Source organism: Myotis myotis, unplaced genomic scaffold (assembly GCF_014108235.1).
Source record: "Myotis myotis isolate mMyoMyo1 unplaced genomic scaffold, mMyoMyo1.p scaffold_m19_p_3, whole genome shotgun sequence".
In the NCBI taxonomy this organism is placed as follows: Eukaryota; Metazoa; Chordata; class Mammalia; order Chiroptera; family Vespertilionidae; genus Myotis; species Myotis myotis.
The window spans coordinates 201,771,234-201,782,550 of record NW_023416335.1 but is presented as its reverse complement, the minus strand read 5'-3'; positions in this window follow the sequence as shown (position 1 = coordinate 201,782,550).

The window sequence follows — 11,317 nt, the reverse complement described above, 5'->3', positions numbered from 1 at the left end:
TAACAGGTGTTTATTGTTAAGCACTTTCCCCAGTTTACATATCATGGAGTGAATATATCTTTGGAAAAATGTAAATGAGTAAAATAAAGATGAAATAAATACCATCATCTCAGATTCTGTGGAGTCTCCAATGTCCCTGGTGCCAAGGTGGGTGCTTTTGCAGATGCAACCTCCATAATTTTCGCACTCTCCGGAGAGAATCCCCCGCCCCCCATCTTCTCTAGTTCCTAGGGAGGAAAAGGAGGCTCAGGGAGGTTAAGACTGTGCCAGGGTGGCAAGATGGGGACCGGAAACTAGGTTTCCTTACTCCAGATTCAGTGTTCTACCTCCCTTCAGATTATTAGGTTACTTCTTTCTTTTCTGTTTAACAGTGCACGCTCTTCCTGGCCTATGAAATGTAGTCAACTATACAAGTTTATTTACTCAAATTTTATTGTAATACATACATTATTTCATTAAAAAGATCAAACACTGCATAATAGTAACAGCTAACATTTACTGAATATTCACTATGTAGTGATCACTGCTACTCATGCCTTATGTGTGTATTGGCTATACACATAATATAATTCTCACTGTCCTATTATTCCCCATATAACAAATTTTTAAAATGTAGGCACAGAGAGGTTAAGTAACTTTTCCTAGGTCACACAGCCAGTATAGATCTTGGCTGTGGACCAAGATAGTCTGCCTTCAGAATCTATGCTCTTAACTATTTACATACTACGTTTTGTTATGGACAAGAATAAGCAAACCACTTATATTTGATCTACTCCTAAAGACCAGCTAATACATAAACCTTTAATAAGCACATCACTTACAATCTTACTATATGAGTCAGAATAATAGGTGAAATCAGCCTTATGCCTAGCACTTCCTAGGTATCTGATACACGTTACTTCTCCCTTCCCCATCCTCTAAAGGTGAGGGAGATCATTTTTTCATCTGTTTCTTCCAAGAGCATTGAGTGAGCGCAGTTGATGAGTTGGGCCCTGTGCTAACGAAGTGCTGGGCCCGTGACTTGATCAAGGCAAAGTCACTGCCCTTCAGAAGCTCCCAGATAGAGGAAGAGGCGGATGGGTCAACACAGCAGGGCTTCCTATGGGCACCGTTGGGGGTACAGAAAAAAGGGTAATGTACAGGGCTGGTGAGTGCAGGGGCACTTTATACAGCAGTCTTTTTTAAAAAATATTTTTTTATTGAGTTCAGAGAAGAAGGGAGAAGGAGAGAGAGAGAGAAGTGAGAAACATCAATGATGAGAGATAATCACTGATTGGCTGACTCTTGCACTCCACACACTGGGGATCAAGCCAGCAACCTGGGCATGTGCCCTGACCCAGAATCAAACTATGACCTCCTGGTTCATAGGTCGATGCTCAATCACTGAGCCATGCTGGACGGGCTATACAGCAGTCTTGAAGGCTGATCAGAAATTCCAGTGTGAAGAACCTGGACTTCAGCAAGGAGAGGCTTGAAATTCAGGTGATAATAGTAGTTAATAGCTTGTGGGACATACTCTATACCAGGCACTGCTCTTAATTGATGTCTATCTAGATCTATCTACTAATCCTTTAGGCATAGAGAGGCTAAGTAACTTACACAAAGTTACAAAGCTAGGAAGTGGCTGGACTGGGATTTGAACCCAGTACAGTCTGGCAGTAGAGTCTAGGCCAGTGGTTCTCAACCTTCCTAATGCCATGGCCCTTTAATACAGTTCCTCATGTTGTGGCGACCCCCAACCATAAAATTATTTTCGTTGCTACTTCATAACTGTAATTTTGCTACTGTTATGAATCATAATGTAAATGTCTGATATGCAGGATGTATTTTCATTGTTACACATTGAACATAATGAAAGCATAGTGATTAATCACAAAAACAATACGTAATTATATATGTGTTTTCCGATGGTCTTAGGCGACCCCTGTGAAAGGGTCGTTCGACCCCCAAAGGGGTCGCGACCCACAGGTTGGCGACCCACAGGTTGAGAACCGCTGGTCTAGGCTGTTGTGTTACCTCTTAAAAGGTGGAAAAGTTAGGGGACAGGTATCATTTGGAACCAAGCAGATTCAGGCACTTCTAGCGCATATTTGTTAACCATCCAAACATAGCCCAAGTCTGCAGCTGGAATCCTCACCTCCTTGTGAATGAGCAGAAACAGTGGAGCCTCCGGGAGGCAGGAGGCTGCAGCTCAGAGCTCCCTGCAGACAGCAAGGGCTCCCCTTCTGTCGGAACTCAGGCCTCTTCTAGGAAAATCGCTAGAAGAAGAAAACGCGGCAGACACCGTCACTGGGCTGATGAGCCCTCTGCAGTCCGGATTCCTTGGACGACGTCCACATGACGTTAGGCCTCGGCAATCTCAGCAGCGCCTGCACTTGAGATCCTTCAAGTGATCTCAATAAATCACCCATCATTCACGCAGGCAGGGCTGTGCTGAATGGTTCGTATTAAGGTGGACGTCTACGGCTGGGAGTCTAAAGAGATTTGAGTGCATTGGAGATATATCAGAAATGCCGGAGGAAGGACAAACGTAAACGTTTGGCTCCGGTTTTCCCAGGGACAAGACGTTTGCTGTTCTTGCCTCTGCAGTGTAAGGCTTTGTTTTCTAAAGAGAAGGATCTGGGAGAGCAGCGTGTCCTCTCCTGCCCACGGGTCCCTCCTCTGGGACTCTCCAGTCTCCAGCCTTCACTCATCTTTCTCATGAGCACGTAGAGGCCTGAGGAGCAAGGCCTGGGAGCGAGTGCCGTCCCCACTTGCGTCTGGGCGCCCAGCTTCCCCACACTCACATGCTGGCCCACATTGGCCCTTGAGAATGTGTTAACATCTCAGCTGATTTCTTCCTGCCGCCTTGGACAGGGGCCACCTCTTTCTCCCTTCGTGTTCCACCAAAGGCGAGGTGCGTCCTGCCTCTTTTTGGTGAGGTTTGCTCTCTCTGGAATGTGGTTTCCTAAGTGGTAGCTTTGCAACCTCAGCTCTCTGATCGCCTCAAAAAGGTGATGATTTTATCAAGTATCCAGCGTTTTCTTCCTTATTAAAGTGGAATTAGCATTCTCTTGGGATTTTCAACATTCTAATTCCTTAAGTAATATCTCTCCTAAATGTAATCACTGTCGTAAGGTTTTCAGGAGCCCAGCTTTGACTCTTGGCTGTAACACTCACTAGTTCTGAGACCATAGCCAGGTTGCCTACCCTCTCTGACACTTGGCTGCCTCAAATCCAACATGAAAGGTTGACGGAACTATCTCATGAGTCTCATTCGGTTCTCATAGCCCATTGTTTTTCAAGAAGGTCCTGGAGCATCCCTCCAGACCGAATGTTCTCTGCCTTATCTTAATGTCAAGTTTTCAGGAGACCGTGTCTGGAGTGTATAAGACGTGCTTGTTTTCTGTGTCATTTTTTCTCCCCCCAAAATGGGGGGTGGCCAGGTGGGTAGGTGAGGGGGTTCTCCTCCACACATTGCAGACTTGGATGTGCTTCTAGTCACAGGTGAGGTGTAGCCTTTGAAGCAGACAGACCACAAATCTTAACTACTTCTAGAGCTTACTGTAGTCATTAAGGGACTTACTTTAAACTTATTTTGACTTTCTTTCTAGCATGTAGGGAAAGCTGTATTGGTGCCAGGTGGGGTGAAATCAGAGAGTTTTCCATTTTCTGTTGCTCCTCGGACACTCAGGCACTTAAGTGGGCAAACAATGCCAGCACCCGGGCGTGAATGTTGGAAACAAGGAGACAGCCTCCCCAAGCAGATGCCACAGCCTCCCTCTCTGGCTCAAATATTTTTTATTTTATTTATTTATTTGTTTGTTTGTTTTGTTTGTTTATTTATTGAAACACTGACTTAATTTTTTAATTAATTCCTTTTTGTTAATCCTCTCCCCAGGATAAACTTCCATTGATATTTACAAAGAATGGAAGGGACAGGGAGAGACAGCAAGAGCAAAACACAGACGGGAGAGAGACACATCTCTTGGTTGTCTCCAGCAGTCTCTGTGACCAGGGCAGGGGATTGAGCCTACAACTCAGGTACATGCCCTGGACTGGAATCGAACTTGGGACCCTTCAGTCGGAGGGCCCACACTCTATCCACTGAGCCAAACTGGCTAGGGCTCAAATATTTTTTAAAAGGGTTTCTGTCTTGGGGACAGGCCAAACCCTGGCTCCTCCCTGAAATAAGGCAGCCCCTGTGAGCTGGGGCTGTCTGCAGGCTTTTGGTCTGGCAGGTGTTTCATGGTGGGTGTTAGTTAGGATGAGAACAGTCTTGCCAATAGTCCTTGGGGGGTTTTATTTGGAACTGCAGGAGGGACACTCAGAAATGCGAAAAGTCATGCAAGAGGATGCAATAGTTCATGCTTCCAGGGCTTCTAGTCAATGTTAGGGGGTCTCATTCTTCAATAAAAACAGACCCTTGAGGAAGCCCTATAACATGAAATTCAGAATCACAAAAGAAAATACAGAGGAAGTTGGAAGAACCATCTGATTTTCTGGGAGCAGAAAGAAAGTTTAAAGTGAATCAACTGTTAAGGTCATCGGAAGCAAGGGAAGTCTGAGAAATTAGCACAGCCAAGAGGAACCTAAGGACACATACATGTAATATGACATTCTGGGTGGAGCAGAAAAAAACGACATTTGTTAAAAACTAAAGAAATATAAAAAAAGTATGGACTTCAGTTAAGAATATACTATTATTTGTTCACTAGTTGTGAAAAACGTATCATAGTGATGTAAGATATTAATAATAGAGGAAACCAGGTGTGAGGGATATTAGCTTTCTGTAATATCTTCACAAAAAAATTTGTAAATCTAAAATTTTGTTTAAAAATCTATTAAAAAAGAATTGATTAGAACATTTTGGGATGTACTGCAGCAGTAAGGCTAATGATCATTTCACAAAATTTTTGCTTCACTTAACTATAAATACATATGTAGACACATACCAGGTCTTTGTTTGAAAAGTTTGAAAAACACTGGATTAGAGGATTGATGTTAACTCTAATATTTCTTAAATTATTCATTTTAAGTTGTTTAATGAGAGGCTTCATTCATTCAATCAACAGTTGTTCAGCAATTAATCACCATGTGCAAAGTTCTGTGCTTTGTACTGTAGGGCATGGCACAGACGAACAAAACACAGGTTTTCATCTGTTAGTGACACAAGCAGGAAAACAAATATGATAACATGCAAAAAGCTGTGAAATAAATGCTACCCAGAGGTTTATAAAATTGCCATGAAAGCACAGAGGACGAAGTAGTTAAGACTTGACTCAGAGAGTCAGGAAAAACTTGAATGGGAGCTGGCATAGACTTAAAAATTTTATAAGACGCACTAATGCTTGTTCAGCACTTCCTATGTTTTCAGAGTCTCTGCAAAAATATTACAGGAATCATCTTATTTTATCCTCACACCCATTTGGCTAGGTGCTAGTTTTACTCCCACTCTAGAGAAGAGCAAACAGAAGCTCAGAGAGGTGAGGGAACTTCCCAGGGATGCACAGCTCTGAAGTGAGGTCAGATCTGTGCCATGTCCTGTGCCTTAGAAATGACTACCCCATCAACACCACCTCCCAGCTAGTCCCTCCTGTTTGTTCTTCCCTACTTTATTTTCCTCTAGCTACAGAGTATGAATTAGAAGCTCCACTCTCTGAAAATACTGTTTTTGTTTGTTTGTTTGTTTTTTGTGGTGTGGCTACCACAGCAGTTCTTTCTTCTCCCTCCTTAAAACACTCCTACACAACCTTCATAGCCCAGCACAATTGCTACCTCCCTTCTGTATGTTTCACTCCCATCTCTCTTGCAAAAGCCATTATTCTCAAAGCTTTTGTTGAAAATCTATCTCCCCCACCTTCACCCAAGCCACCCACTTAAATCAGGACTAGTCATCTTTCTCTTCATGTTTCTGCCTCCCAGTAGTGTGTCTGGTATGGTATTTGCTCTATAAATGAGAAGGGAAGGAGGAAAGAACTGTAGGATTTCCATGAGTGAATAAGGAGAATCCCAAGCAGAGGAGAACAACACAAGTATAAGTGGAGAAATGGAGGGTGGTGGAATAGTACAATGGTGATGTGGTGTAAGGTGTTCAGATGTGCTTGGCAGGAGAGATGGCAGCCTGGGCCGGGTTCTGTAGAGCCAGGGTGCCTTGCCAGGAAGCTAGGGCTTTCTTCTGTAAAAAGGAAAAGCATGATGCACCAGGGAGGGGTTTCAGGGTTGAAGGATAAGATTGAATTGAGTGAAACATTTTATTTTATCTTCTCACCTTTGAGGAGGTTAGAGACAAGAGGAAGTATGAAAACTAATATTTATTGTGTACCCAGTAGATTTCAGGCACTGTCCTAAAGTCTTTACACAAACCTTCTCATTAATTCTCACCATAACCCAATACCTTGGTTAGTTTTCTTTGTTTTACAATTGAGATGATGAGGTTTAGATAAGTTAAGTAACTGATTCCGGGTCACACTGTTGGGAAATGGCAGCTCTAGGATCTGAACCCAAGTTTGTCTGGTTCTAAAGCTTGGATGTTCTCACCACATCACCCTGACTATTTGAAAAACTTTTAGAGCCTCTCCTCTTCCTCTTACCTACTTTCCTTCTTCCCTGGCCCACTTCTCTTTGCCTTTTCATTTATGTTTTCCTGGACCTACGTGGTAGCAGCTGGGGAGAGGATGGCTTGAGCGCCAGCAGTGGAACCAAGGTGATGGTTTTATTTCTCTCCTGCCGTGGAGGACAGGGATAATGAGTCTGGGACACACCAGTGAGAGGCAGTGGCGATGAGTACCATCCCTGCAAATGCTGCTGATGTCATGGCTCCTGGGAAACTCTCTGTTATTCTCAGGAGACCTTCCCTCAGTTCACCAGTAGCACAAGGTTACCCATTTTAGTGCACTTGGGCGACTCCTGGTTTGAAATCTCCTTTTATTGTTATTTTCTTTGTAAAACGCTTTTCTTCCAAGTCTATAAGGCTAACTGAGGACACCAAAGCAGTTATGAACTTAAAAAAAAAAAGAAAAGCCAGTCCTTCCTTTCTTGATCATGGTATTATGATTCTGACATTCCTGTCCAAGCTTTTCCACAATTTTCAAGCAATATCTGCTTTCTGTGTGCTTCTGATTAAAATAGAATGTCCCTTAAAAGCCATTCCAGCCTCTTGTGATGCGGTCATAAAAATTATTTCAGCATTAAATACCTCATTCCCATCATGTCAGCTTTGAGACCACTGCTGGATGAATCACTGGAGAAATGAAACGCTTAGCAAAATGTTTTTCTTTCTGATTGCAGGGCTGAGGTTTATTCGATTAAGGGATAAAGGTAAATTGATCAAGTATGTGGATGTTTGGAGTTTGTTTTTTTTATCTCTGCTGAGCAAGTTTTGAAATGCAACAGTCTGATTAGATTTCCCTCTCTGTGGCTCCCTGTGAGCGAGGAAGAGCTGATGAGAAAGACTGATGGCCTAGCCACGTGCATGAGCGATTGGCCAGTTTCCATTCTTAGTTTTCCTGATGCCGCTATGATCTGGAGAGATCATGCCAGCGTCAAACCAGCATCAGAGAAGCTCCCCTTCTAATGGAGCACCCAGCGATCTCATGACAAGCTGACTTTGAAGTTTCATGGAATTACAAAGAACCCAAACATTTAGTTATGCAGACTCACTGGGCAGAGTCCACTCCCATGAATATTTCTCCTTTCGGCTGGGGCTCCCTGGGGCCTGTCACTCTTCCCTACTCTGTCCCCTTCACCATCCCATAACCCAGGTAGCTGAGGCTTCAGGAAAATGAGAAGAAGCGAAAGGATGTGGGGGCAGAAAAGGGACCATTGGTTTTCACTTCAGCTGTGTTCTCGATCCTGCCCCCAGCTGGCTTCCAGAAGCTTCTGTGTCTGGGGGAGTGGCCAGCTGCCTCCCTGCTCTGAAATCCTTAAGATTCATTAAATTTTGTTGTTTTGAAATATCACCAACCATAACAATAATGATAAATAGTAAGGTTGGTTAAGTGTATTCTTTGTGCCCCAAGTGTGCTGAAACCTTCCATTCCTTATCTCACTGAATCCTCGCCACACCCCTCCGAGGCAAGTATCATCATCATGCTTACAGATACGGATGACTGAGGTACAGCACGTTTAAGTAACTGGAACAAGTTGTACAACTCAGATTTGACCTTTGGATTTCGACTCTGGGCCCTGGGTATCTAATCACTGCATTAAACTGCTTCCCACGTATTGCAAATGTAAGATTTTGTTGTTAAAATTCAGACGCTACAAACGCATGTAATGTGGAAAGTTAAATTTTCTTAATTACTCCCCCACACCCCCCGACCCACACACGCATACACACAATTCCACCACCACCACCAGCAGTCCCTACCTTCCAGAACATTCCAGCCTGGATAAAGTTGTCCAGTTCTGTCTCCTCCCAACCTCTACTGAACAAGGATCCTATGAAGAGACTCAGATTCTGTGAGAAGCCAAACTCCCTGGGGCAGGTGGCCTCTGGGAAGGGACTCCCCAGAGGGTTGAGCAGACTCACAGCCAGAGAGGTGTGTGCATGTGTGTGGAGCATCCCTTTCACAAACCAAGCCTGGGACATCCCCGAGTGGCCCCAGGGTGTGACAGCTCCACAAGCTCTTCCCCTGGCACTCAGCATAGGCTGTCCCAGTGGCCAGCTGCCCTCTGAGGCTGAGTGTAAGTCCCAGAGGTAGGGGAAGCATGGAGAACCTTAGAAAAATAAACTTAATTCTAGCTCCTCTAGGAGGCTATCCCAGGTTCCCTGACACACACACAGACACTCACACACACACACACAGACACACACACACAGACACACACACACAGACACACACACACAGACACACACTTCATTCCTCTCCCTGCTCTTTTCTGTACGTTCCTTCTGATAGGGAAGGAAAACAATGTTTTATTCATTCACTCATAAAATAAACATGCTGCAAGTTGTTTGGAATTCAAAAATAAGTGGAAAAAAGCATGGGCCTTGGGGTCAGTTCGCTTGTGTTTGCATCTGGCTCTGCCACTGTTCAATTGTGTCATCCCAGTCGTAAGTAATTTTTACTCCCTGAGCCCCAGTTTGCTCATCTATAAAATGGGATTAATGATATTTACACCTCAAGGAAGTTGGGGGGCTTGGGATCACTGTGTGCAGAGCCTGTAGTGCCTGCTCATAGCAGATGGTAACCGAGTGTAGGAGGGGGATGCTTCAGCCTGGAGGGGGGAGGGGAGGGCTGGGCATGGCCAAGTTTTGAATCCATAGGATGGGGGCTTTCTCCCCCTTCTCCTCACCCAGGTACATGGCAGAGTGTCCTGGATCATTTGCCAGCTGTGCTTGTGAATAAGGGTCTGGGACTAGCCATGTGCTCTGGGAAGTGAAGACCTGGGGACTAGGAAAATGCTACTCAGCGCCCTGAAAATATTCTATGAATTGAGCTGATAAATACAACCAGAGGGGATTCCTTGTAGGCATTAACAACAAGATGCAGGGACTTTCTTTGGCAAATAGTTTACAAACAAAAGAAGGAATGGATGGACCAGCTGGGGCCCTGTGGGGAGCGATGCCACTTTGATGACTGCAGAGGCCAAACCATTGATAAAAATAGCAATATTTCTTGCACAGCCAACCTCTGGAAATGCATCCGCAAATACGGGGCTGCTTGAACAGCCAGCGGACATGCCAGAAGCTGCTCATCTCATCAAGTGGCCCAGGCCTACCCAGGCCAACGCAAGCAAAGAAGCTTGTGAGGCTGAGAGGCAGCCCAAAATGAATGAAAACCCATCCAGTCCCCCCAGCTAAAGAAGGTGGAGGGCCTGGAGCCAGATCATTTTATTAGACTGGCTCTCAATTATTTCAGGCTCTCAATTTAACCAGCTGGGGTTCTTTTTAAAGTAGTACCATCCTATTCAAACTTTTGAATGGAAGGATTCGCCCTCTGATGGGATTTGAGGAGAGCATAGGCAGAACACAATGTCCTTGGCTTGGCTCTGTCTTTCGAACAGTATGCTGACATGCCGACACCCCAGCGGGACCATCTGCAGCAGGCAGACACGTTCGCAGAGCAAAGGTCTCCAGAGACTTGACCTTCCTTTGCGGTGACACCGCTAATGTCCTTGTAACTCATAGCAGGCCAGGAGAGAGGAATGTGCCAAGAATGAGGGAGGGAAGTAGGAAAAAAAACTTAGAATGAAGTAGGATGTGAAAGAAACAGTGCTTGCCATGGAGCCGCACCTTCAGGATGTTTTGGAGTACGCACACACCTTCCTCTCTGTGCACGAGGACAGACACTTGCTGACACGAGCTTTAGCCAAGAACTTGGGTCACGTAAACACCGCCTTGCTCGGCTTCACTTTAATATGAAATTTCTCCTTTCTGATAAACAAATAGAGATGGCTAGAATCCAAAGTGGAAATTAGAATGATGAAAGACACACTAATCTTACACAGCACAGCCCTAGTTTAGGCAGATAATATACCCCAAAACACATTTCCAAAATCTAGATGGATTTGTATCAAAGTGTTAGCAATGGGTGCCTCTTAGCAATGGTTTAAATGCGTCTTCCTTTCTCTTATTTTCATTAAAGCACTTTTTTTGGTAAGTGAACATGAGCTCTCTTGTAATTGGAAAAAAAATATTTTTTAATTTAAAAACTTGACAAGATGATATGTGAAAACTGATTGAACTATTTACTCCTCCAAAATGTGTGAAAGGTCCCCAGGGTGGGGTTAAGGCAATGTATTTATTAATGAAGGGAAATGAAAATCTCCTGGGAATGATCCCTTTTATCAAATCATTCAGTGTGTTGGTCCGATGTTGACAGTGTCACACACTCAGTAGCCTTTCTATGCCACATTTTTCTGATGAATAATACATAGTTTCACATTTGGGAAGTATTTTTTTTTAATAACAATCATATAGTATTCATTATTTTTACCAAGTGATCAAAGCCATAATATCAACTGTGAGTAGACTGTACTTAACATATATAGTACATGTTTAATGAGTGAATGAATGAATGAATGAACCAAGACAATAAAAGACACAGTCCTTGCTCTGAAAGAATTCACAACTTCGCTGGAGACATGGAATCAAGTGCATGAAACAAGAAGTGACAGAGAGAATGAAAAAGGGAGTTATAGCAGGACAACTGGAGAAGGAAGTTAATATTCATTAAATGCCTTCCACGTGCACATTGGTCTAAATCAGGGGTGGGCAAACTTTTTGACTCGAGGGCCACAATGGGTTCTTAAACTGGACTGGAGGGCTGGAACAAAAGCATGGACGGAGTGTTTGTGTGAACTAATATAAATTCAAAGTAAACATCATTAC